This window comes from Eptesicus fuscus, chromosome 9 (assembly GCF_027574615.1).
Source record: "Eptesicus fuscus isolate TK198812 chromosome 9, DD_ASM_mEF_20220401, whole genome shotgun sequence".
NCBI classification, from domain to species: Eukaryota; Metazoa; Chordata; class Mammalia; order Chiroptera; family Vespertilionidae; genus Eptesicus; species Eptesicus fuscus.
In genome coordinates this window covers 48883627-48910920 of record NC_072481.1, presented here as the reverse complement: position 1 = coordinate 48910920, position 27294 = coordinate 48883627, and the positions used below count along the sequence as shown (strand labels likewise).

At 40.9% G+C, this 27294-nt stretch overlaps 1 long non-coding RNA gene across 4 annotated transcripts in view; it reads right to left on the bottom strand.

Moving 5' to 3' along the window:
* Nucleotides 1-27294, bottom strand: part of LOC129150283 (uncharacterized) — a 210169-nt gene that overhangs the window by 3695 nt on the left and 179180 nt on the right. For 2 of the 4 annotated variants that reach the window (XR_008557026.1, XR_008557027.1), the window contains exons 2-3: nucleotides 22076-22182; nucleotides 12694-12889 (exon numbers count right to left, since the gene is read on the bottom strand). This is a non-coding gene — a long non-coding RNA (uncharacterized LOC129150283). The remainder of the gene's footprint in view (nucleotides 1-12693; nucleotides 12890-22075; nucleotides 22183-27294) is intronic. The other 2 variants (XR_008557024.1, XR_008557025.1) reach the window with 1 other exon arrangement.

The following is a 27294-nucleotide window of genomic DNA, read 5'->3' as shown; positions in this document are numbered from 1 at the left end:
CTTCTTTTTATTTTGTAACAATAACATGGGGATCATATCATTGGTCACCAGAGTTCAATTATTTGTGAATAAATGGTGGCCAAAGCTATGAGTTTTAATGAGGTTAGCCCAGAAATATACATGCCAGAAGCCTTAAAAACAAATATTTCATCATCCTCTTTGATTGACCCCCCTCTTATTTTTCCTCTGTTATGTCTACATGTAGACATATGTCTCTATAGGTATATCTATATTTATATTTATATCCACATGTTATTCTTATAATCATATTCTTTCTTATGCTCTATATTCCAGTCAGTAATCAGGGCAGCTGTCAATATACATAGCTTCAACTCCTCATAAAGCAAAGATTCTCAAATATTTTCCCATAATCTCCTGTCAGACATAAATGTTCAGCTGCTTAGTAAACATCTCAGTTCAGATGTTCCACAATCACCTCTATCCAAGTAAGTCCTGAGCTATATTTATTACTTTTATTAGATGTGAAGGGTATAGAGATAGGGAAATATTAATGTTTGTGGTTAATAGTATGTATAAAATATATGAAATTGCTTTGCTCCATAACACTTAGTTTTAAGTATTATTTTGACTATGTACTGATGAAAAATAAGATGGCAGAGGACAGGATAACACATTCCTAACAAGACTCTACCCAGACTCTATCACAGGCAGTTTGCTCTAAGGTACAGAAGTTAATACAAAAGGTGAAACATAGTATTTGTTCTTAAATACTAATTGAAAAAAGTACAACATTCTTCCTGAACTAAATTTAGAAAAGGCTATAGTTAAAAAGCCTAAAAGCATTCCCTAAAATAAATCAATTTTAAATGTAATTTTAAGACCTCTCATATTCTTAAATGGTGTGCAAATGGAAGCCTCAATTTCCTTTACTTATTAATGAATTCAAAATATTTAAAGTAGCTGTTCCTGCTACTGAGGTGCAAGATGGCCAGATGCTGGTCTGTGATAAATAAATAAATAAATAAATAAATAAATAAATAAATAAATAAATAGGAAAGAAACTGGTAGCTTTAAAAAAAAAAAAAGGTATAATTTTTTGTGAAAGCAACATTGCCTTTCAATCATTCCATCTTCTCAAATAGTTGTATTTCTGAGTTGTTCAATTAGATGGTATACCTGTGTTTTTGGAGATGTGTTTATCCATTTTATTTCCCTATTTTAAAAAGTCTAATATATAGCATTTGTATCTTTTTCATGCTATGTAACTTGCACAGAGATCATACAATGTAGTTAATATACACCACCAGTGCAATCTGGCTTCTGCATGGCATAAATTAGACCCCCAGTAATGCTTGTCAGATGAGTGAAGCACTCCAATTTAACTGCTACCCCTAAGGGAGCAATTGGCTCCTCACAGAATAATCCATTGATCTCCTCTTAGTGCTTGATATTTATCTTTATTTCTATCTGCCATATTCCTAGCTGACTGGCCACAGATATAACAGGACAGAGATCTCATACACTGTCAACATCTCTGGTGTTTGGAATGCCTACTGAACCACATGCCTGTCACTCCACCTGGAGGAAAATTAAACCATCAGCAAAGCATCACTCCAAGCACTGTCACTTAACTGAAGTTCACCCTCATCCTTGTGCATGCTCGTCTATGCTACTGTCTCCCTGCTCCAAACACATATTTTCATTTCCCCTCTGATATGGTGTTTTCTCTTTCTACCTTGCATTCTAATTTTTTACAACTTATCATTCTTCTTAGAATAGAAACTTCTTAAAGACAGGATCCATATCTGAGACACTTTTGTTTCATAAACATCTTGTGCAGTGCTTTTTATATATAAATATGTATTTTTTAAAATAATGTTTCTCTCTTTAAGAGAATTTCTTGGATTGTCCTCTAGGCCTTTCAACTTATAGTTTATATACAATTTTAAGAAGCTTGATATGAAAGAATAAGAAATCAGAAAAATACAAAAAACAAACACGAGCCTCCCCTAAACTACAGCTCATTGGTACCATTTATATGGGAGCAAATAATTCTTATGTACTTGAGGATTTTAGTATGATACAAGTCAGAGGAATAACTCATATACATAAAATATGTTCTGACGCCTAAACAAATACTTTAATGTGTTATTTATTATATATTAATAATATTTCTTATCAGTTATAATAATTCAATAAATTTATAGGGAGAGTTAACCTTTAATAAACTATTAACTATCGTTAACAATGCATTATTTCAATTATAATAATTTAATAAAATTTCAGAGAGATTTAACATTTACAAAGCATTTTCACAACTATTATGATAGTTAATCTTCAAACTAAGACTAAAATATAGAGAGATCAATGTTAAATCTACCAGGTTTTACAGAAGAAAAAGCTGAATAGTCAATGGGTCAAGTAAGATGTTCCAAGGCCACACAGCTAAAAAGTGGGAAAGTCATAGTACAATTTTTAGTCCCAAATCCAGTGAGTAAAACAGACTTAGCCCTACTGACTGCCTGATGAGGCACTGAAAAGCTGTAAAAAAAAATAAATGAACAAGTAGTGTTTTTTGATGGAGAATAATGGTGAGCAGAGAGCAGAACCTTTTGAGGTAAAGGGTTCACGGAAAAGATTATTTTTAAGCTAAGGCTTGAAGGATGAGAAAGAGCCAGAAGGTTAGAAGAAACAAACAAAAACAGGGGAAGAGCATTCAGGTGTAGAAACAGGCTTATGCAAAGGCATTAAAATAAGAACTTTCAGCCTTCTTATGCTATAAAATATCCTTCATGAAGTGGCTTCTGAGCACTGATTACGTGCCAAGTACTCTTCATCCCTCCCACCCTCCACACTCAAAGAAAACACGCCCAACATTTCCTGAACTGCATAGTCCTTTATCCTTCTACATATGTTATTTCCTCTCCCTTAAATACTCTTTCCTGGTATCTCTACTCAGAAGAAAAACATATTTATTCTAAATTGCTTTTCTCGGGTGACATTAATTCTCTCATAGTTTATCTAGCCTCTCCCTCTCCAGTCTAGCTAAATGAGTCTCCTATATATTTTGAAATCACTATCATTAGCAGCTTTAATGAGGAGTGATTTACATAGCATCACCTGTATTAAGTTTACAATTCAGTGATTTTAGTATATCTACAGAATTATGCAAGCATCATCATGCTCTAATTTTAGAACATTTCCATCACTAAATAAAGAAACTTCATGCCCAATTACAGTCCTTCCCCATTTCCACCTTCAGCCCTGGGCAACCACAAATCTACTTTCTACCTTCCTAAGATTTACCTTTTCTAGACATTTTACATAAATGTTCTTTTGTGTCTGTCTCCTTTCATTGAGTATAATATCTTCTTTTGAGATTCATCTGCATTGTAGCATCTTTCAATACTTCATTCTTTTTATTAATTAACTGTTTTCCATTGCATTGATACACTAAATTTTCATTACCCATTTACCAATTGATAGACATTTGGCTCAATTCAGCTTTCATCTATGGTGAATGCTGCTGCTATGAACATTCATGTATTTGCAAGGACATGTGTTTTCATTTCCCCAGGCAGCTATCTAGGAGTGTTATTGCTGAGTCAGGTGGTATCCCATCTTTTACTTCTGTCTTCCATTCATCCTATTAATGTCCCCTTTTTTATTGCTGTGATTTGTTTTTCTTTGTTTTTACATATCTATCTCCCCCTGTTGGGTTATGAGCATCATTACAGCAAGCACTAAGGCTCAACAATTCCTTTAGCCTCAACAATAGCAGTTGCAGGCATAGTAGAGACTCATAAATTTGCTAAAAACTGATGAGCTATTTGGGATACAAAAGAGACTCAGCTTTAAGACTTTCTCCTAAACACAGAGAGATATCTCTAGAATTCTAGTGCCAATCATTAAGATAATGCATTATCCATCTTCACTACATAGGGATGTATTAATTCATTCTGGCAAAACACAAATACACCTATTATTTAATACAAGGGGCCCAGTGCATGAATTAATGCACCTTGAAAGGAACTGTGGGCTGCGAGGCTGCAGTAGGCACAGGGGTGGGTCTCAACCCATCCTCCGTGCCCCCTGCTCCTCCCACTGCATCCTCTGTCTGCCTGTAGCCCTGCTCCTGCCACCGCCACTCCCACATGCTGAAGGCACTGGCCCTGCTCACACCTGCTGATGGTGTGGAGCGATTGGGGCCAGCGCAAGCAGCGAGTGCAAGCAGTGGCTACTGCCCTGATCACCCCTCAGGAGCAGGGGGAGGTAGAGAAGCCCTTGTGGGTGATCAGGGCTGGCAGCCCCCAGTTGCACCCACTGATGGAGCCAAGCAATCAGGACCAGCGCTGAGTGCCAGCTGTGGGTGTGAGCAGGGCTGGCACCGGCAGTGGTGTGAGCTGTGGCTCTGACACTGGCAGCAGGTGCGAGCAGGGCCATTGCTGGCAGCGGGTGCAAGAGGTGGCTGCTGGACCTGATTGCCCCTCAGGAGCAGGGGGAGGTGAAGAAGCCCTGAGGGGTGATCAGGCCCAGCAGCTGCTGCTCGCACCCACTGACGGCGTTGAGCAATCAGGGCCAGCACCATGCGCCGGCAGTGGGTGCAACTGGCAGCTCCAGCGCTGACTGCAGGCGCAAGCAGGGATGGCGCTGGGAGCGCTATGGCTCCAGCGCTGTCAGCAAGTGCAAGTGGGGCTGGCACCAGCAGCAGGTGCAAGCGCCAGGTGGGACAGCGGTGCACGGGAACAAAGAATTTTCAGTAACCACCAGAGGCTCAAACCGATGACAGTGACCGGTGCTCTGCCTTGATCTGGTGTCCCTGCTCACCATCCTGCCGCTGCCAACGCCAGCCATGTTCTGCATGCACCCCCTGGTGGTCAGCGCACATCATAGCGACCGGTTGTCCAGTTGTTCTACAGTTTGGTCTATTTGCATATTAGCCTTTTATTATATAGGATTTCTGATTATGAAACTATGCAATATTCCTTATTTCTATACTTTTGGCACTATCTAGACCAGGGCAGACTGTCTAATAAAAGTAAAAAGGTCATGTTACATTTTAGATGAGAGTACTGTGCCAGGGGTCTGTAAGACCACCCTCAGGCTTGAAAATTCACTAGAAGGGGTCACAGGACTCAGAAGCTGGTATATGAATGGTTATGGTTTATTACAGGGAAAGGATATAGATAAAATCAGCAAAGAGAAAAGGCTCATGGGGCCAAGTCTGAGACAAGCCGGACACAAGCTTCCAAATGTTGTCCCCCAGTAGTCACCAGGATGCACTTAATTCTCCCAGCAATGATTCATGACAACACATGTGAAGTGTTGCCCAACCAGGACACTCACCCTAACCTTGAGACCAGGGTTTTTATTGGGAGTTAGTCAGTCACTTAAGCAGGTATCACCTGCATGACTAGCTCAACTCCTCAGACTCCAGACCCCCCCAAAAGCAAAAACAGGTATTCACCAAAAATCACATTAACATAAACTCTCTGGTCAGCATACCTCATGGCATCAGAATGCAGCAATTCTTACCAGAAGACATTCAAGGGTTCAGAGCACAGCTGCCACAGACTGACCAAGGCCCAATCCTAAAACCAGGCATTTCTTGGGAATGAGCAGTATTTGAGCAACCCAGATCCCTTGAGTTAACCCTTTCCTGCGCAGGTACTATGATTACTCTAGTATCCAATTTTAAGTTTCAAGTTTCTAGAATCCTATTCAATTCAGGCATTATGACAAGTATCTCAGAAATGCATCTAATGCTAGACACATAGTATATGTTCTATCAACCAAAGTCCTCCAAAGTAGACACCAAACCCAGAAACTTGCTAGCCTCACATCTGTTTCATAGCTGGGGATAATCATACATTCTGCAGCTTTCCTGGTAAAAATGCAGTATCAGACCTTTTCCTCTTCCTGGGGGTGAGTCGAGATGGGATCCCAGCTGACCCTATGTGTATCTACCAGGGTCTTCTTCAACTGGCCTGTCCATTGTTTGCCCTTTTGTGCCCATCATGGTTAATACCATCAGCATCAGTGAAAATATTAAAGTTTTAAAAGGAGGGAAAGAGTGAGGACTAAATCAACATTCTATTCAGAGACACTGCCCTTTGTACTAGAACTCTAAGAAATAAGGTCAGCATCCCCTTCACAGGCCACAGAATTTGCTAGGACTGTAACTTGGGAGTTTGTCTACATTCACTGCTCTTTTTAAAAAGCAGATAAATAAAACTGAACCCTTGATATATAGGGCAAATAAAAAGGCAAGCAGCAAGTGCTTCCTGCTGATGTAACTAATAGACCTACCAATCTAGTATTTCAGGGCTTCACGTGTTGGAATCTGCCTTTGTCCTACCCCTTCTTTGCTTCCCTCCCTCCTTCTATCTCTTTTCTTCTTCCCTGTGTCCCGTTGCTCCCTCTTTCTCTTTTCCTTCCATCCATTCTTTCCATTCTTTAATAAATGTTTACTGAGCTCTAATCTGTTTTACGAATGTACTATGCATTAAGAATCAGCCGAAACCGGTTTGACTCAGTGGATAGAGCGTCGGCCTGCGGACTCAAGGGTCCCAGGTTCGATTCCGGTCAAGGGCATGTACCTTGGTTGCGGGCACATCCCCAGTAGGGGGTGTGCAGGAGGCAGCTGATCGATGTTTCTCTCTCATCGATGTTCTAGCTCTCTATCCCTCTCCCTTCCTCTCTGTAAAAAATCAATAAAATATATTTTAAAAAAAAAGAATCAATGATAAATGAGTCCGACATGGTCAATGCCTTCATGAAACTTACAGTTTAGCAGAAACGGGCCTTCTAAAGCATTAAGACTTCAAAGGCCAGCTGCTTTTTATATCCAAACACCTGCTTCACCCTTCAGGCTTATCAATCATCACCACTTCCTTCTTAAGTGTTCAGCACCTCAAGTCACTCTAAGAATTCTACATACTTGCAGAGCCTCACACATGTACTTCTCTGGCTCTGAACTTTGCATGTGCTGCATGCTCTGTTATAATCCCCTTTCACCAAGACCCTTGCCCTTAACCTACTTTGTTTTATTAATCCTTCAGGATTCCTCTTAGCACTAACTCAGGGAAGCCTTCTCTGATTGTGTCCTAAGACCAATGCAACTTCTGAAATGCACCTGTGTGACATGTGGACACCACAGGCATTGCAGCTATCACTTCAGGCTCCATGTTCAAGCTGCACAGACAAACCTTTCCTCTGACACAGAGATACACACAGGAAGCCATGCCTTTGAATTCTTCTAATTGTAGAATACACTTGAGTGATTCCTGAAGCAAACAACGCTGTTCTCTCAGGAATGAGAATGAAAATGCAAAACAAAGAAGCAACCATCTCTGATTCTAGAGGAAACAAACATAGAGATTTCCCTTTTTATTAGTCCCTTCCCCCCATTCTTCCTTCACTCAATACTGAACAATTGTTTAACTCTATAGTGTCCCCATATTCACATGATCTCTTTTCAAGGAGTCTCATGCAGTCTTCTGGGTGGCCACTGTATTCATTTTCTGGGTTGCTGCAGTAACAAATTACAATAGCATAGTGGTTTAAAACAACACAAATTTATTTTCTTACATTTATGGAGGCCAGAATTCTGAAATGGGTTAAAAAACCAAGGTATTCCTGCTGGAGGTTCTAGGGGAAATTCATTTGCACACGTTTTCCAAAATTTATCTCTCTCTCCTGCTTTCATTGTCATATCACCTCCCTCTTATTCAGACCTTTGTGATTACACTGGGCCCACTCAGATAATTCAGGATAATCTCCCTACCTCAAGATGCTTAACATAATGACATCTGCCAAGTCTTTCTCATTATATAAGATAACCTATCCATACATTCTTGGGATTAAGACATGGAATGTGAGTCTGTCTACCACAGCCATAACTGATTTCTTCTGTGGCCATTAGAGGCATTCTTTCTACTTTGTACCATAAAGGGGTTTAAACCACTCTACTCTGCTCCCTCACTGAACTGAGTAATAATGTGAATTGGCCTTGGTATGACCTTAGTGTGTTGGTTTGGGGGGGTTTGTTTCTTGTTGTTATTGCTCTTCCCTACCTCACTGGCCTTGTTACTAATATCATTGCATATAACCAACCTATTTGCTGTCCCCACTAGGAGGCCTGGCACCAGGTTACCACATATATTGCTTAACCTTTTGCACTCGGATGTCGAGTGTGACTCGACACGGTTAGCATCGGTAGCAGCTCTTTTTATACTCTTTGAATGTATCAATAATTTGAAATATAAAAAAATCCAAATAAATAAGTTTGTATGAAAAAGAAACTCCAGTTTTTTATTCTACTGCCGCGCTTTGTAAAATCTGGGGTATTTAAAAAATTAAATCCTGAGTAGAATAAAGGAATTGAGAGAAAAAGCAAGCGAGTGCAAAGGGTTAAGTTTTGAAACTATTATATTAGGCTACTAAGCAGAGCTGCCTTATTCTATAAATCTCTTGGGACACTAATCATATTAAAATACTTTATCCTCCATTTGTAATCTAGGGAGTCAGGTTTAATTTTTAATCCTGGTCATTCCAAGGATATGCTGTGTGACTTTTGGCAAGTGAATTACCCTTCCTGTGCCTTAGTTCTCCTCATCTGCAAATAGATTATAATCTTCCTTGTAAATTTCTCATAAAAATAGATTTAAGATAATATTTGGAATGGCCCTTTCAGGCTATATAGTAAAGACTAAATGAATTCTATATTATTATTATATTGATAAGCATGATACACACATGAAATAAATATGAGCGCTTAGGCTGGGAAAGTGAGGTAAGATTAGGTTATAAAAGGCTTTGAATGACCAGAGGAAAAGGTAGTGTGGTACCTGTAATCAAATTTTAATCTTTTCTCAGGCAGCTCTCATCCCTAGATCTTAAGAGCCTTACTCTTCTTTACCTCAAACAGTTTCTCAGACCTCACTTTAAACCAGAAGTTTTTCATGAACAGTTAGAATATGGGCAGCTATCTCAACCCACTCTTTCTGAAACCACAATCTATATATACCTGCTTTTTCTCAATACAATCTACAGGATGCCCTGATAGTTCCCATCCCTGAATAACTCCATCCAGTTTGACCTAAACATGTTCTTAGTTTTCAAAATAACTTAAAGCTCCTAGCTCTCTAGTAGCCTCCTATCCTGAAGAATGAGTCAATTAAATGCACACTTAGGTACTAGCACTATTTATTTATGCATGTATGCATGTGTAATCAAATGTTAAACTAATAAACTACTCCCCAACGTATATCCCTTCCTAAAACAAACCCCAATTCCAAAGATTTTAAAGCTAGAATAAAGGTAGGACTTTCACAGGGCATTGGTGTCTTACATTTGTGCCCTTCTCATGGCTTTAAGCTCAAATACAATCAGTTTGCAAGTGAAAACAAGATTTTAGCAAATGCCAACTCATCTTGGCATCTGAAAAATCAAGCTGTGTTCTGATGTTTGCTCCATAAATTGGAACCAACAATAAAGATTCTGGAATCAGGGCTTAAGTGGCAATTTTGTTGATGATGCATGACGCAGAACAGAATGCATTTTATTCGGCCACACAGCGCTGTCTCTGCAAGGCTAGCAGCAGTGGGGAATTTTCTGTGTAGGATGTTCGCTAAGGGTTGCAGAGGCGACCAATTATAGATCTTTTGAGCCACGGAGATGTTTTTCATAGCTATTTATACACTTTAATCCCAAATGGCCAGAATTCCAGGGGTCATCAAGGACAATATGATCTTCAACAAAAGTAATAATCCCTCTCGCCCTTTCCAAATTACACAGATAATTTGTATAGGATCAAATCAGAGGCAATTACCCTGATAAGCATTGGGGAAAGAGATTACTTTATCATTGTCAAATGAGCAATCTGAGCTAGAGAGACACCTCACAAATTGCCTATGGTCTGGTAGGTAACCACAGAACTGAGACTAGGACTCCTGATTCCTGATCCATTCCTTTTTTTACTAGCTACTTGGCCCTTGCCCTCAAATGTAATTATTTATTTCTCATTTATTTTTTAAGGGCTATATCCTGAACCAGCTCCTCTGCTTGACTCCATGTTCCTTTCTACTGCTAGACTTCCCTAAAGATAATCACACTCATACCACTATTTCTTCATTCCATTGATGAGTCCTACAATCTGATTTCCAGTTTCCCACCTTTACTAAAATTCATCTCCAAATAGATTCTTTTTGACATTTCAATGAATATGTACCATTTCTGTAATTTAGAACCACAAACCAGAAAAATAGAATTTACTGTGATATTTTCCCCACCCAAAAAACATGCATTGTTCCCTAGAGATGCAAAACCTTTGTTTATTATTATTTTTAGTGACTCCTACCTCTACTCTCCCCTTTTCTAAAATAATAATAATAATAGTGGAAGCCATGGACAAAACTAGAACTTAATTTAGAATTAAAGCTGATATTGGAAGAAATGGGAGACTTACATGGGCACCTCACCTCAGCTAACCTGAATACCATCACAACTAAATATACAATTTTCCAGTGGTAGAGAGCAACTTTTAGCCACCATTCCAATTTATCACCTAAATTGAGGAGCTCTGCTGCTATCTTGTGCTATATCAGTTACATCAAGCTTCTTCCCGCAGCATACCTCCTGTCCCACCTGCCACTGAAACAGACTCTTTTCCAGGACTTACTTTCCCATCCTATCAAGCTTCTGAGGGCACTATTATCTATGAATTTGCTAAATGCTTTAAAGACATAGCATTGTCTCTCATCAAAGGACACCATGTCACAATGAAAGTAAGAAGACAATGGGATGATACCTTTAAAATAACTGGAATTATTAGGTAGCCTATATGAAAAAAAATTGCCTGCTTGCTTTACTAGAAAGTGGAAAGACTTATTTTAAAACTTTCCTTCAATAATAGCTATATGACATCAACCTGTGAGTTGCTGTGTAATATTAAAGGCACATACCTTAAACCAGAGACCCATAAATGATGTTCTTTCTTCCATAGCCAAATTATATAAGTCTTAAAATCAATCACTTTCAAATTTTATTTCCCATACCAATAGCTCTGAACTCTGCTTGCCTGTAGTTTTTAGTCCCAAAAGAATGATGTATTCCATTAGGTACACAATCATACTTAGACTAAATTGCATTTGAGATCACCATGTGGCCATTTCTAGGTTCTCTAGCTTTTCCCAATGGATGAAACCAGTGTTGACCAAATTGTTGACACTATGTCTAAAGAGGTAACTGGCTTATTCTTATTCTGTGCCTGCAAGTATAGGTAAAGCCCTGGAACTTAGACACTCCCTGAGAAACTCTTTGTATCATCATATCCAATAAAGCAGGTTAATGGAAAAATGACCTCAATTTCATGTTGGCAAGACTACCAAGGATTCAGATCCCAACAAAATGAAGATTAGATCTCCTGAAGTAAAATCCCTGTCCAGCTGAGGTGTTGCCTGAAGGTTAAAGGAATGCAGAATGTGTGTGGCATTGAAATATACTGGTTCCTCTCTCTACTTTGTTTTAAACACAAAAATAATTAAGGAAGCTTTACTAGCTAAACTTCTCTTTTCCCACGGTTATATTTTGGCTGTATTACTGGTATTGGTAGCTTCCATTTAGTTTACAAGTTGTGAAATAGTGAGCAATACTAGTTAAATGGGAGTATGATAAGTCTAAAGGAAGAATTTGCATCACCTGGAGTTTGTAGGTAATGAGGACAGGACGAAGGTCTCTGAAGGGCTTTCATGATATTACAACCATTGAATGCAGGGGCTTTATGTGATTTTGAGTTTCTTACTTTGAACAAGGTAAATGCATTAATGTTGTATGCATGATTGTTGGATCATGTGAGTTGACAGCATCTACAGAACTATTAGAAAGAAAGGCAGTTTGGAATAATTTTTAACCACTTTAATTTGCACATTGTCTATTTCAATCCTCCCTAGACAACCTATGTGGTCCAACCAAATTAAACATCTTTTTGAAAGAAAGTATTAAAATGCTTATTTATTGGGTATAGTGAGCCAGAAAGGGAAAAGTTTTGAAAAGCCACCAGTTGCACTTAATCCCAAACCCTTGATCCCAAGGCAGACTTTCCTGTTCTGGGTATTTTTACTCAGGATGCAGCCCTTAACATATTGGTGGCAATGACCCTCTAGAACCAAGATTTGACTATTGTTTGGATTCCATTGCCAATTGCATTTCTTGTTCTTATGAAGAAAATGGAATGGGATCCACTGGGTCTTAAAGCACCATCTCAAGATGTGCCATGCAGCAACCATACCTGGCTGAGCCTCAGCCTTTCCTAAATATGCCCCTATCCCTCCCTCAGTCCTGACCATTAGAACAAAGCTAACTTCTCTCCCCAGTTGTCCCTTTCCTCCAAAGTGGGAGGTTTCTTCTTTAATTGGCTCAACTACTTTATCTTACCCAAATTTGGCAGCATTAGAAATCAAAACATTTCTCTGACCAGGTCATGCTAAGCAGTTCACAATCATCTTTTATCCATTGCATATTTTAAATAAGAACATTAGCATAGGCCATGCATCTCTTCTTGAAGGAGGTATAGGTAAGAAACATAATATCATTCCTTAAATAGATCCCACAATAGAGAGGCTAATACTGCATTTACCATTCCTTCCCATGACCAAGGCTAGATAATCATGAACAAGCTTTAAGAAATGAGGGGTATAAGTGGATGGAAGTCAAAAGCTGTAGTATACTCACCAGGCCCAACTTCCTCTTCCAGCTTCAACTGCACTGCCCAGGCTTCCTTCTCTGTGAGGTGGGTATGGCCTCTGTAGACCACAAATGGCCAAATGACCAAAAGGTAGATAATCCATAGGCTGATTAGAGAAGTATTTCATAGCTTGTTCCCAAAGATAAGTTGAGGCACCTTGTTGTCCATTCATGGGAAATGGAACTGGAAAAAAGAAGAATTTGCTGGTTTAGAAGAAAGAGAGAGATCAAGAAGCATTTGGAGCACAGCTGAGCCCTATAATGTCTGAGCACTAGGACAGACACAAGATTCTCAAGCTTCTGCTGCTAATGTCCCATAATTTATACACAGAACAACATCTGATTTAGGTACAAAACAACACAATTAGTTCTTGGGCCGTTAGAATTCTGGATCTTGATTTACCAATTTTTCGTGTTCCTAATCTGTGTGTACCACTATTTGAGAAATCTTGAATTGAAATACTATATAGTCTATGCACTAAATAAGCTTAACTAAACAGATGTGTTAAAAATTCAATTCAGTTTAACACATTTATTAAGAACTTCCTAGGTTCCAAGCTGTGTCCTAGATACTGGAGATAAAATGATGAAAAGTTCAATGAAAGCTTCAGCTTCTAAATTTCTCCCTGTCCAGTATGTGAGAAAGAAAATTTATACTTTGTATTATCTTTTATGTTCCAGGCACTGTGTTAGGCCTATGCTATAGATAGTTAATTTATCTTCACATATACTCCTTGTGGGGGGAGCTTTATTCTCACTTAACATATTGGGAAAAAGCAGTCTGAGAAGTTAACTTGCCTAAGAACACAAAACTGGTAATAAACAAAAAGAAAGTATACAAGTAGTTGTTCTCATTTCAACTTCAAGCTACCCACACTACTCCTTGCTGCCTACTTCATACTAACAATAGTTTAAGATATGTCCTATGTAGATGTGTGACCTAATTTCATCCTCATGGGAAATTTTACAAAGTTAGTATTACATTACTATTCCTATTTTACAAATAAGGAAACCAAATAGTACTACAGAGGTTGTAATATAAATGGCAAAGCAATGTATTTGGTGCAGTTATGGCCCAAACTGAAGCCTGCACCTGTTTGAGGGGAATTGGGAAATGAGGTGAGAAGGGGGCAAGAGGGTATCTTGACTTTCTGGTTTCTCTTCTGGGAATGTTTCATCTGTACTTATTTGTACCTAATTTAATGAGAAATCCTTTTAAGTTAGGACCCATGTCTTAAAGTTCTGACATATTCTATAATCTTTAACCTTTCGTTAAATTGAATTGCAATTCAGAATAGACAGAAGCTTTATCCGAGTTAGGACATTCTAGTATACTAATCCTAGGCAGAAGCCTAGTATACTTGTATGCGAGTTCCTATTGAGTTTATTATAATTGTTTTAGGAGATGGCAATCTAGACATTTTCATATGTTTGTTTAATATCTATTTCTTGCTTCATGTATTTCAAATTGAAGAAGGAGTGAATGAAACTTGTATTTGAAAACATATATTTAATTACCTAGATTTGAAACTCCATGTATTCAATTACATTTGCCACTATTCATCCTATAGTTGAGAGAATTTTGTCTACCAAATTATTAAATAACAATATTTGCTTTCCATTATTACAAATTAATGGCATATATAATTCTCAAATGGTACTTCTAATTGAGATGACATACCCCGAGAGATCACACACACATTCCTTTTAATAATTCAATGGTCCTTAGATCATTTCAACCCACAGGTTTAGAGTTACAAGTTTAGCTGAAAGATCACAAAACCTAAAGTAGAGAAACTTGGCTTCTGGAATGACCTTGATCAGGGACTTGCTTTCTGAGTCTCACAGATCTTTCACCTACAAAGGAGATATTGGACTAAAGACCTCTATGTCAGATTTTGCACTGCACAACCCCAGGAGTGACATTCACATATATTACAATGTAAACATTGCTCCTAGAAGCAATACAATGCAACAGATCTTAGGAAACCTCAGCCCCAATAGGCTCTGTTCTAGTTGGACAATAGGAGATTTCAATCATATGTTCCTAAAAGTGTCAGCCATTCTCATGCTCTCTCAGTCTTTCATAGCCAACTTGGCAACTTCAGAATCATTAGGAATGCCTCTAATACATCCCGACATTTTACTTATACTTTCCCATTCCTACTTCCACAATATTCTTTATGGGCAAAATGAACAAGTCTGTTGGAGTCTCCTGGGGACCTCCCTAATGTTAATCAAATGTCATTAAGGGTTTGTTAAAAACTCTGAGGCCTTCTTCCAAAGTTAAATGCACACTTTCTCTCTGAGCCACATCTGGCCCTGTATCAGGTCCAGAGGCAATGATCATGGAGATGAGAGGTGATAATGGCACATTAGCTAATCTTTTTCCTTCCCCTGGCAATGCTCCTAAGAAACAATGACACTGGAAAGGAACTACTGCCCTCTTAATTCTCCTTGTGGCTCTCACCATTAAAGTCTCTGGAATGTATCTCTCATTTCCCTTTAAAAACAATATCTGAAACACAAATTCTGAACATTCACAAAAAGCACTCTTGGGAAAAAAGGAGTATGAGAAGAAGGCAAAGAAGAAAAAGAAGTGGTAAGAAAAGAGGGAAGAAATACAATGTTTTGGGCATTTTGATAGACAATTATATTTGCATCTTGTAACTTATATAGTGCTATTTTTTTCTTTATTGATTAAGATATTACATATGTGTTCTTATCCCCCCATTGCCTCCCCACCCCACCCCGCACTCATGTCCTCACCGCCCCCTCTCTGGTGTCTGTGTCCATTGGTTAAGCTTATATGCATGCATACAAGTCCTTTGGTTGATCTCTCCCCCTTACTGCCACCCTCCCCATCTTCCCTCTGAGGTTTGATGGTCTGATCCATGCTTTTCTGTCTCTGGATCTGTTTTTGTTCATCACTTTATGTTGTTCATTATATTCCACAAATGAGTGATATTTATCTTTCTCTGACTGGTTTATTTCGCTTAGCATAATGCTCTCCAGTTCCATCCATGCTGTTGCAAATGTTAAGAATTCCTTCTCTTTTACCATAGCATAATGTTCCATTGTGTAGATGTACCACAGTTTTTTAATCCAGTCATCTGCTGATGGGCACTTAGGCTGTTTCCAAATTTTAGCTATGGTAAATTGCACTGCTATGAACATAGGGGTGCATATATCCTTTCTGATTGGTATTTCTGGTTTCTTGGGATATATTCATAGAAGTGGGATTACTGGGTAAAATGGGAGTTCCATTTTTAGTTTTTTGAGGAAACTCCATACTGTTCTCCACAGTGGCTGCACCAGTCTGCATTCCCACCAGCAGTGCACGAGGGTTCCTTTTTCTCCATATCCTCGACAGCACTTGTCATTTGTTGATTTATGATGATAGCCATTCTGACAAGTGTGAGATAGTCATTCTCCCCCTTTTGTTTGTTGTTTTGATTTGCATCCCTCAGATTAGTGACTTTGAGCATGTTTTCATATGTCTCATAAACAAATTGAGAAATAAAAATCACATAGTCATATCAATTGATGCAGAAAAAGCATTTGACAAAACCCAACCCCTTTTCTTGATAAAAAACCCTCAGCAAAATGAGAATAGAGGAATCATACCTTAACAGAGTGGTCGGCAAACTCATTAGTCAACAGAGCCAAATATCAACAGTACATCGATTGAAATTTCTTTTGAGAGCCAAATTTTTTAAACTTAAAACTTCTTCTAATGCCGCTACTTCAAAATAGACTCGCCCAGGCCATGGTATTTTGTGGAAGAGCCACACTCAAGGGGCCAAAGAGCCGCATGTGGCTCGCGAGCCGCAGTTTGCCGACCACGGCCTTAACATAATAAAAGCCTTATATGACAAATCTACAGCCAACATCACACTCAATGGGCAAAAACTAAAACCATTTCACCTAAGAACAGGAACGAGTCAGGGGTGCCCACTTTCACCACTCCTGTTTGACATAGTTCTGTAAGTGCTAGCCATAGTAATTAGATAAGAAGAAGAAATAAAAGGTATCCAAATTGGAAAAGAAGATGTAAAACTGTCATTATTCGCAGATGACATGATACTGTACATAGAAAACCCTAAAGACTCCATCAAATAATTATTAGACTTAATAAATGAATTTGGCAATGTAGCAGGATACAAAATTAATGCCAAGAAATCTATGGCATTTTTATACACCAATAGTGAACTTACAGAAAGAGAGATTATAGTGCTATTTTTCATTTGAAAATATGATATTCCATTATTGGAAAGGTTAAAACATGTGCAAAGAGTCACACAGTTTTTGTTTTGTTTTTTAATTTCTTTATTGATTACAGTGTTACATATGTGTCCTTATTCCATTACATCCCCTACCTCCCCCCTCATGCCCTCACCCCCTGTTGTCTGTGTCCATTGGTTAGGCTTATATGCATGCATACAAGTCCTTTGGTTGATCTCTCCCCCTTGCCCCCAACCTCCCTTACCTTCCCTCTGAGGTTTAATGGTCACACAGTTTTGACATCATATTTCACAAGGTATCCATGCCCTAGTTCCTAAAAAAAAAAAAAAAAAAAAAAAAAAAAAAAAAAGCTCTAGTACAAGCTCTAGTTCTCATGGGCTCTGGAGAACAGGAAAACAAAATATAATGGCCTCAGACACTGGAACTAAAGAGGCAGCTACCAAGCCTCTTCTCTCCATCTCTCGGAGGACTCCTCTCCACTTCTCTCCATGCAGACCACCCAACTCTTCACTCTCTGTTAAATAGATTCCTCCATTTGTTCATTTATCCATGTCCCATCCTGGCCACCGAGGTCATTATATCACAGCTTTCAGTTCCAGTGCCAACCATCAATCCACCATAGTATCTATGTCTGTCATTGGTGAAATTCACAAGATAGATAATCTGACCAGTCAATCAATTGGTGGCCTTCGATCACAGTCTTATTCCGAGTCCAACTAAAGGTTGGGAAGACATGAGAGCCAGGATGAATCACTGGAAAGCTCAGGTGTTGTGGTCAGACCGACGTGGGTTTGATTCCACATTCCTCTACTTATTTATGCACTGTATGAGTAAACAGCTTAACCTCCATGAGACTCTACCCTGAAAATGGGGACAAAATAGTATTTTCTTCATAAGGATGTTATAAGAAATAAAGGGAAGACATGTAAATTATGGACTTATTAAGTACTCAAAACTGTTGGCCTATAATAGTGGCACTTCCAGGGTTGTGAGAGGGAAGTTTCTCTCCTTCATCTTTCTTACTTTACCTACCTACTCCCTAGTCATCTTTCAGTTCTCAGCTCAGCTCTTTCCTGCAATGCACTATCCAATATGCTTTAGGCTAGTTTAAGTTTTTCTCCCTTCACTCATGTTTAACATTATGAAATGCGTCTCTCACTGTACTAAAATCACCTTTTTTTTCTAATTACATTTAATTTTATTTTTCACCTTTATTGAGGTAAAATTGATAAATAAAATTGTAATATATTTAGAATGTACAATGTGATTTTATATACATAGAGATTGTGAAAGGATTTCTCTAATTGAATTAACACATCCATCACTCACAGATTTGCCTATTTTGTGTATGTGTGTATGTGAGAGAGAGAAAGAGAGATGGAGAGGGAGAGAAAGAAAAAAAACCATTTAGGATATGCTTCTTTAGGAAATTTTAATCATACAATGCAGTTAAATTACATTTTAGTATCTATATTCACAACTAGTATAGGAGATGCCTTAGGGAAGGGAATGAGTCATAGAAACCGTTCTATCACCAGAAGACAGGACAGTGCTACATGTAGTAGTGTCCAATCAGTACTTGTTAGAAAAATAAATTACTGAACAAATATCATGAAACAGCACCTCACCTCAGACGTGAGGTACGTTTAGAAATGTGGTTTTGTAAGGAAGTCAGAAGCAAGCTCCATCTAAATGTCACTAATTAATACATTCAGGATGACATTAAATGTGCCCTTTTCTATTCAAGAGTGTTTCTGATTAACTATGTGACTTCAGCTGAGAGTCACCAAGCAGAGAAGCAACAGCTAATAGTAGGTTTGGAAACCATATCAAAACCTACTATAGGCTTCTGCTGTGCCTTTCTTTCCAAGAGCAGCCAAGATTCCCACAGAGGAAAAGAACTCACAGGTTTATACCCATGGTTATCAGCAACCTCCAACCCACCCCACTCCTTCAAGGCTCAGTGGTGTCACTGTCATTGCCCCTTTCCTTATGCGGACACGCTGTTCTCCTGTCATCACTTCCACCCTCATAAAGCTCAGAGTTCATCAAGTTCCCACTTATAGGCCCTGTGCTGAGCACTTAAGATACCAGAAAAAGCAACAGACTCACTCTCTTCTAGAGCATTCTTCCATTTGTAAAAGAAAAAAACAAAAAAAAAACAAAACAAAAAAAAACCTCTCTTTGAAGACCAGCAAAAGAGACCAGGACTTTGCAAATTTATAGAAAATATTCCTTTATTAACTTTTGGTCGAGAATATGTTTGTATATTTTCAGAAAACAACTCCGAGACCATGTGGATTCTAGCAAGAGAAGAATCGACAGGACTACTCCAGCCATGAAGACAGAAGAGAAGCAGTCCAGAGACAGAAGACGCTGATGTGGCCTTCCCATACTAGCAGTTAGCAGCTGTGCATCACTGCAGATTGCCCAGGACCAAACCAGACAGAGTCGGACCTGCATTACCACCAGTTGTCCACCATCCAGAACTGAAATGTCAGTGCTGACATGTACACATAAGGAACTGTTGGACATTGAAATTGGGTCTCAAAGGAACTGTTGGCCCAGAAAGAAACTCACTACAGACCGATTCATTTGCCTGTCACCATAACCATTATTGCTTGTCTCATTTTCGGTTCTTATAAGTGTATTTCTAATAGCACATGATCTCACTCATCTAGGGGAAATAATGAACAACATAGACTGATGAACAAGAACAGACCCAGAAACAAGGAGGCATGGATCAGACTGTCGGGCCTCGGGGGGAGGGTAGGGAAGGGTGGGGGTAAAGGGGGAGATCAACCAAAGGACTTGTGTGCAGACATATGAGCCCAACCAGCGGTCAAGGACAACAGGGGGGTGGGGGCATGTGTGGGGAGGGGGGTGGGGTGGAAATGGGGGGACGAGGACAAATATGTGATACCTTAATCAATAAAGAAATTTTAAATAAATAAATAAATAAATAAATAAATAAATAAAAAAGAGACCAGGACTTTGGAATGGTAGTCCTCTTATAAATATTCAATACCATATTTGCTCAATGGGTGAGCTGAATGTGAGAGATTTTCTAGAGATAAGTGAGTAGAATGGATCATTGGCTTTTACTCAAACTTATCATACTTTTCCCCAATCATTTTGTCTCAGGCTGTAAAAACTGTGGCAAAATAAATGGGTAGAGTATTGACCAAACACAATGAACAGTTAATATATTTCCTAACTAGCATGCAGTAGAGCTATGATGTACCATGCACATGGGCCATAACGTTGCTTTATTAAATGCAGCCGCCAGTGATATGGATTGCAGAGCAAGCCCTGTCTCCACTCCCAGGATTAGTGAGAAGCAAAAACCCTGCCACAAGCTCTGACTTTCTTAAACATGTGCAGTGCTCAGTGTGAACTGCTCTGACTGGTATTTTTATCTTTTCTCAAAAGAATTTAATAGACTGGTTATGTAATTGCCTAAACATTGGATGAAAATACATGAAAAGCGCTCTGCAGTCTTTTTTATGACAAACATTTATTGTTGGTGTTTCAGAAGTCTTGTCTCTGCAGAATTCAGGTCACACTGCAGGCATTACCTAATTCAACCTGCCAGAGTTCAGGGAGATACCAGTTCAGTTCCTTTCTGTTTTACCTCTGGAAAAACCTTGCTTAGGATATATCTGAAGTCAGTAATGCAACAAAAATGAAATCATAGAAACCCTGGAACCCTAACCAGAGAATTCAACCAGAATGCCTCAAGTAAAATTGCTACCAGTATTCTAACTGTTGCAAAATTACAACACAGAGGCCACTCTCTCCTCACACGATGCAGATGCAGTGCCCTTATTTAGGAAATACATAGGAAGAGTTTCAGAAACTCTTCTAAGTAGGCTGGGAATTAAGGCAATGTCTTAAGGGACAGCATTGCAGCAATGGTATAATGCAGTGTTTCCTGGAGTGTGTTCTAAAAAAAATGCCCAATAAAGCTCCATGAGAAAGGTTAAATAATAAGAACTGCCACCCGAATACATGTATATTGCACCTCCTTTAGAAACTTTACACTAGAAAACAAAGGACTTTGAGAAATCTTGCAGTACAAAAACATACCAAAAAGATACCTAATGAATGTTTTGGGGTTCTTTTATTGGAAGCAACAGAAATTGGGCTCTGGTTAACTTCACCACAGGAATTTGTTGGAAGGAGTCTTCTGGAAAGACAGAGGCTCATCAAGGCAGATTTGGGCATCTTCAGAGGAACTCATGGCTTTTCCTTAGGTCATGTCGATCAGATATGTGGCTCCAGCTTTCTTCTCTTCCCTCCCTCAATTTATCTTCCCTCTACTTGAAGAGGGAGTTTGGCTGGCTAGGCTGGGAATCAAAGGCAAAAGGAGTGGCATTGAATTAGAGTTTGACCTTGAGCAAATTACTAAACGAAGTGATTACTATGCATGATGAACAAAATTACTTCAGTGATTGTTTGTAGCTGTGAAATTATAATCTAAATAAAAATGTTAGGCCTTTTATATTTCATGGTGGTCTTAAGAAAGTTCCTGAATGTCTCTTTGGTTATTTCCCCAAATCTCTTTCTAACCGGTGCTGCACTGTGAGGCTCAAGACAGTTTAGTGTTATTTTCCTCTGTAATGTTCTTCTCTGTGAAACCTGCAGTGTGGTCAAAATAAAGCAAAGAGCGACTTGACTTCTGAAACGGAAAATTTCCTGGAGGATTCGTCTGGCTGTAAAAGCCAATAATAAAAAGCAGGTAGGAAAACAAGATGGAATCCTACGTTAAGTTTGGATTCCAGATCCCAAAAGAAATGGTTCCGTCACCAGGCCATGCCCCAGCGTCTATTTTCTGTCACACACAGTGAAAAGATTAGCTGCTCTTTGGGCCACTTTAGGGTTAGTTTTTCCTACAATGGTTAAAGGGAAAGAGTATAGCAGGCAGGAAACAGGAAGATTCCCCCCCCCCCCTTCCTCTTCTACCCAAAGGAAAGGGATACTAGTCAGGTTGCTAGTTACCAGTTGGGAGGCATTTACGAATGATCGGACACTGTGCATTAAACTATGAAATACATGAGTATGGTTCTTTTCTTCTTTCATCCACACAACCACAGCAACAAACAGACTCAAAACATTTTCTCACCTGAAAAGAAGTTCAGCCACACCCCTGCTGTCCTCTTCTCTCTTCTGCACCCTTTCTTTAGATTGGGAGCTTTTTCAGGCTGACATACATGTTTTTATCTCTTTCTTCTTTCCATGTAGCCAGAGAGAAAAGAAAACCATGGTTTTCTTCCACTTAGGACAGGACTAGAGTGGGATCAGATGCTCGTATTAAGACAGATGGTAAAGTTAGGTAGGCCCCAGGTCAGACTACCTACTCTAACAGACCTTATGGGATTTCTATGGGGAGTATTAGTTCCAACCTATTAATAGTGAAGTATGAGTTTACTTCTCTTTGCTAAGATTTGCATTTATTTATTTATTTCTTCAATAATATCTATTAGAGTTCTAATATGGGCTAGATGATACAATAGTACATGAAACCTGACTTAACCTTAGAGAACTTACAGTTCTGTAGAAGATACAAAAAATAATCACATGTAAGAGAGATAATATTTTGAAAAATAAACAAGTGTTTCTCAAAATTATCCCTGACGCCCTGGAAAAGTATGAATCATTTTAGAAAAAAAGAAAGTCAATTGAGTTTCTGAATAGATTTTAAAAATTTCATTGCAGGGACAAATGTCTGAAAAGACAATCAGGAAAAAAAATTTAAATAAAAGCTTGACTCTGAATATTAAGAAAAGGCAAAGTCGTAAGGAAGTGGCTACAAAGTTTATACGTAACTTTATATTAGAAAGGCAATTAAGGAACAGCCAGTTTTCATTCAGGATTGGAACTTTAAAACAATGAGAAAGCAAGAAAGTAAGCCTGTGATTGGTGTGGATTTCTGAGAAAGGACCCTTGATTCTGCCTCCTCCTGAGAAAACCATAGATGAGTTTGGATAGAACAGGAACTCATCTCCTCTGTTGCATTTTAGGAAGGAGGCAAGGCTCATAGAAAAGCCAAATTCGGCTGTAGCATTGCAGTCCTGCCATAGCTATGGTTCAGAGACATATCCTAGGCACAAGAGCTTCAGGGCAGCCTCACAAAGGGCAGCAAGCCCAGCACGGTATAGAAAACCAACTGAGTTTGAAAGTAACCAAGAGAAAATAAAGTCCTAAAAGCAGATCAGCCAGCAGGCCTCTGGGGTGGAGATTAGAATTAGGCAAAGGGCACTGACATGGCAATCAGAGGTCACTGCAGGGTCAGGAATTGTAGCAGGAAATGGAAGCACAGGAAGGAACAAAGGAAAATAGGTAGATCTCAGCACAGGTTATAGAGAATAGAAAACCATTCTGCACAAGGTACCCCAATTCCCTCTCAGGTCCAGAGACTCATATCCCCCTGAGAGAAGGGAAGGAGATGGGGGGGAAGGAAAGCTCTTGAACTAAACAAACAAACAAACAAACAAACAAAAAACAGTCTTATCTGAAAGATATTGAAAAAAATCTGGAGTGACTTGCAAGATTTAGCTACACCATGGATGGTAAAAGAATTCCAGGAGCTAAAATCCTACTGGACAGAAATAAAGGCAATTGCATCTTTGTACATATTTGCACTTTGTAACTATAAAAGTTCATAATAGCACAATTTATAATTACAACCTGTGAAAGGTACTATAAAGAAAAACTACAGGGTGCACACAAGTCTACAGTAGGTCTAGTCTAGGGTTTATGGGAAGTTTTCCCCATGGAACTCATATTTGAGATGAGGCTTGAAAGATGTGTAGGCATGAACCTGGTAAGATGAAAAAGATGAGTACTTTAGATACATGTGCAAAGACCCCAAGATAGGCGGGAGCATGATATAGCCAGAGAAAAGAAAGTCAGCCATGCAGCTGCATGAGAAAGAACGTGGAGATATATGAGATGAGATTGGTGTGTGTGTTTGGGGGTGGGAGGAAGGCGAGCAGAAACCAGATCCTGTAGGAATGTGTAAGAAATGTTATTTATCTTGCATTACATGTTGAGCATAAGACCCTTTTGAAGTATTCTAAATGGGAGAGTGAGACAATCAGATTTGTCTTACAAGTAGTATTCTGCCAAAATGTAGGGAATGGATTAGAGCTGGGCAAGAGCAAAGACATGGTGACTATTAGGGGCTAGTGCAGTGGTAAAGAAATGAGGTGATAGAAAAGGTGAGACATGGAGGTAGAAAAATGTAGGTAAATTTGAGAAAAAAAATGTTAAAAATCAGAAGCACTTGGAGAAATAAATTACAAATGAAAATGAGGAAAAGGCAGAAGGACTAAGTAAAAAGACTTGTTGACAACCATGTGTGGATATTCCTTAGTATTAATATTATCAAAAACACTCATCACAAGAAAAAAATGTACTGTTATGATGATGGATGTTAACTTGACTTATTCTGATGATCATTTCACAATGTGTCATACACAGAATCATTAGGTTGTACACCTGACACTAATACAATGTTAGGTCAATTATCCTATACTAGTGGCCTGGTACACGAAATTCGTGCACAGAGGTGGGGGGTGTCCCTCAGTTTGGCCTGCACCCTCTCCAATGTGGGACCCCTCGGGGGATGTCCAACTGCTGGTTTAGGCCCAATCCCTGTGGGCCTAAACCGGCAGTCGGACATCCCTCTCGCAATCCGGGACCGCTGGCTCATAACTGCTCACCTGCCTTCCTGCCTGATTGCCCCTAACCACTATGCCTGCTGGCCTACTCACCCCCAACTGCCCCCCATGCCAGCCTGCTCACCCTCAACTGCCCCCCCACTGGCCTGCTCGCCCTCAACTGCCCCCCCACTGGCCTGCTCGCCCTCAACTGCCCCCCCCCCACTGGCCTGATCATGCCCAACTGCCATCCCCTCCTGGCCTGATCGCCCCTAATCGCCTCTGCCTCGGCCCCACCACCATGGCTTTGTCCAGAAGGACATCCAGAAGGTCTCCTGGAAGATCTCCTGGTCTAATTAGCATATTACCCTTTTATTAGTATAGATAATAAAGAGGTAATATGCAAATTGATCCTCACGCCCTCACGTCACAAGATGGCCACCCCCATGTCATCACAAGATGGCCACCACAAGATGGCCGCCCCCATGTCATCACAAGATGGCCACCCCCACATCATTACAAGATGGCCACCCCCACATTGTTACAAGATGGCTGGCAGGGAGGGCAGTTGGGGGCAACCAGGCCTGCAGGGAAAGGCAGTTGGGGGTGATCGGGTCAGCAGGGGAGCAGTTAGGTGTCAATCATGCCAGCAGGGGAGTGGTTAGGTGTCAATCAGGCCAGCAAGGGAGCAGTTAGGGGGCTATCAGGCTGGCAGGCAGAGTGGTTAGGGGAAATCAGGCAGGCAGGCAGGCGAGCAGTTGGGAGCCAGCAGTCCCGGATTGTGAGAGGCATGTCCAACTGCTGGTTTAGGCCCGATCCTATGGGATCGGGCCTAAACCGGCAGTTGGACATCCCCCGAGGGTTCCCAGATTGGAGAGGGTGCAGGCTGGGCTGAGGAACACACACCACCCCCCCCCCCCCAGTGCACAAATTTCATACACCGGGCCTCTAGTATTTCAATAAACATAAAGTCTAGAGGACCGAGAAAGATGGCGGCGGAGGTGAAAGGCTGATCTGTTGCCTCGCATGGCAGTTTCGGAAATACAACTGAAACATGGACTGGTGAGGGTGGCGACTGCTGCTCGCGTCTCCCCAGACCGGGCAGCTGCTCCTCTCAGTCAGCACCGCAGCAGGGGCCATGGGCTCGTGGGCGCCGCGGCAGCTGCTGTGGCGGCAGCTGCGGACTCGGCGCAGCGGCTCTCGGTGAAGGAAGAGACCATCTTTCTGCAGGAGGGGCTCATCCGCGTCACCGACCTGGCCGAGCTGCCCAGAGAGATCCTCGGGGCCCCGGAGGCCGCCAACACCGATTTGGAGGATTCTTAGGATTTCCCATCTTACATTCAAGTCCTCTAGCCATTTTGACAGAGGAGAACCAAGAAGGCAGCAAAGTTAAACAAAGGAACTGCGAACTGCGCCGCGCACAGCAATTTCAGGGGCACGACTGGAGGACAGAGCGTCTGCCACCCAGAACTACAGGAGAGATGGCTGAATGGTAGATTTACAGCTAAGAGGGAAGAGGAAACCAGCAAAATCGGAGGGGATGAGGTGCGGAGGCGCGTGGGTCGGGCTGGCGGCGGGGGAAGGGGGCTTTTGTTCCAAACCTAGGGGAGATTAGCTCCCCATCACCCTGAAATCCAGCTTCTGGGGACGCGCGGGAGACCCAGACGCCTGCGGGGAGAGGCGGGACTCTTGCGGAGGTGCGCCCAGCAATCAGTGTTTGCTGCGCTGGAGTGCGGAACGAGGGGGCTTAGAAACGTGGAAGGCAGAAGGAGCAGACTCGCAGCCATTGGGGTTCGCCGTGCCATGGCCTGTTGGCGCCCTGAGACTCCGCCCCGCCCTGGGACCCGCCCCGCACGTTTTGAAGACCCGCCCCGCAAGTCTTGCAGGCGCATCTGCGCTCCAAGCAACGGCTTGTGCATGTGGGTGGCCTGCCCTCTGGCAGCTTGATCAGATGAACTGCTGTTCTAGTCGGACTGCTCCAGGGCCACTCAGACAGGAGGAGGAAACTACAGTTTTTGCTGTAATCCCTGCTGAGTGCCTAAGGCAGTAGCTGATCTACACCCCATTGGAGACCCAGAAACGAGGGCATCTAGTGGTCTGTGGGAGATGACACCAGATTTCAACCACGCGCATAAGGGACACATTCAACAGGCAGATTCAGTGAGCGCCAAAGCCTTGCTGCACCAAGACCCAGCCCATAAACGTGTCTCCTGCACAGCAACTCTTCCTTTATAGACAAAGAGGGCCCTCCCAGTGACACCAACAACGGTCAAGACTTAACTATACAAAGGAGGACCAAGATGGAGGCATAGGGCGGAAGCCTGATCGTTGCCTACCACAACAATTTTGAGACTACGACAGGAGAGCAGAGCAGACACCATCCAGAACCACCAGAGGGCTGGCTGAGTGGATGCTCTACAACTAGAATAAAAGAGGGGTATGCGGGATGATGCTGATGCCGGTGTCCCAAAGACCACACTTTAAGAACTACGGCTCAGGCGACACAATGGCGGCCTGGAACGTGCTCGGCGCAGTTCCCCCGGCGGTCTCCGGCTGAGGGGACGGCTCCACTGGCTGCCGAGCACGGACAGACGAGCCCCTATGAGACATGGGGTGGGAGACTCCGCACTTGCTGACCTCCGAGTCCTTCAAGAATCTCAATGCCCCGGAAGCGGCCAGG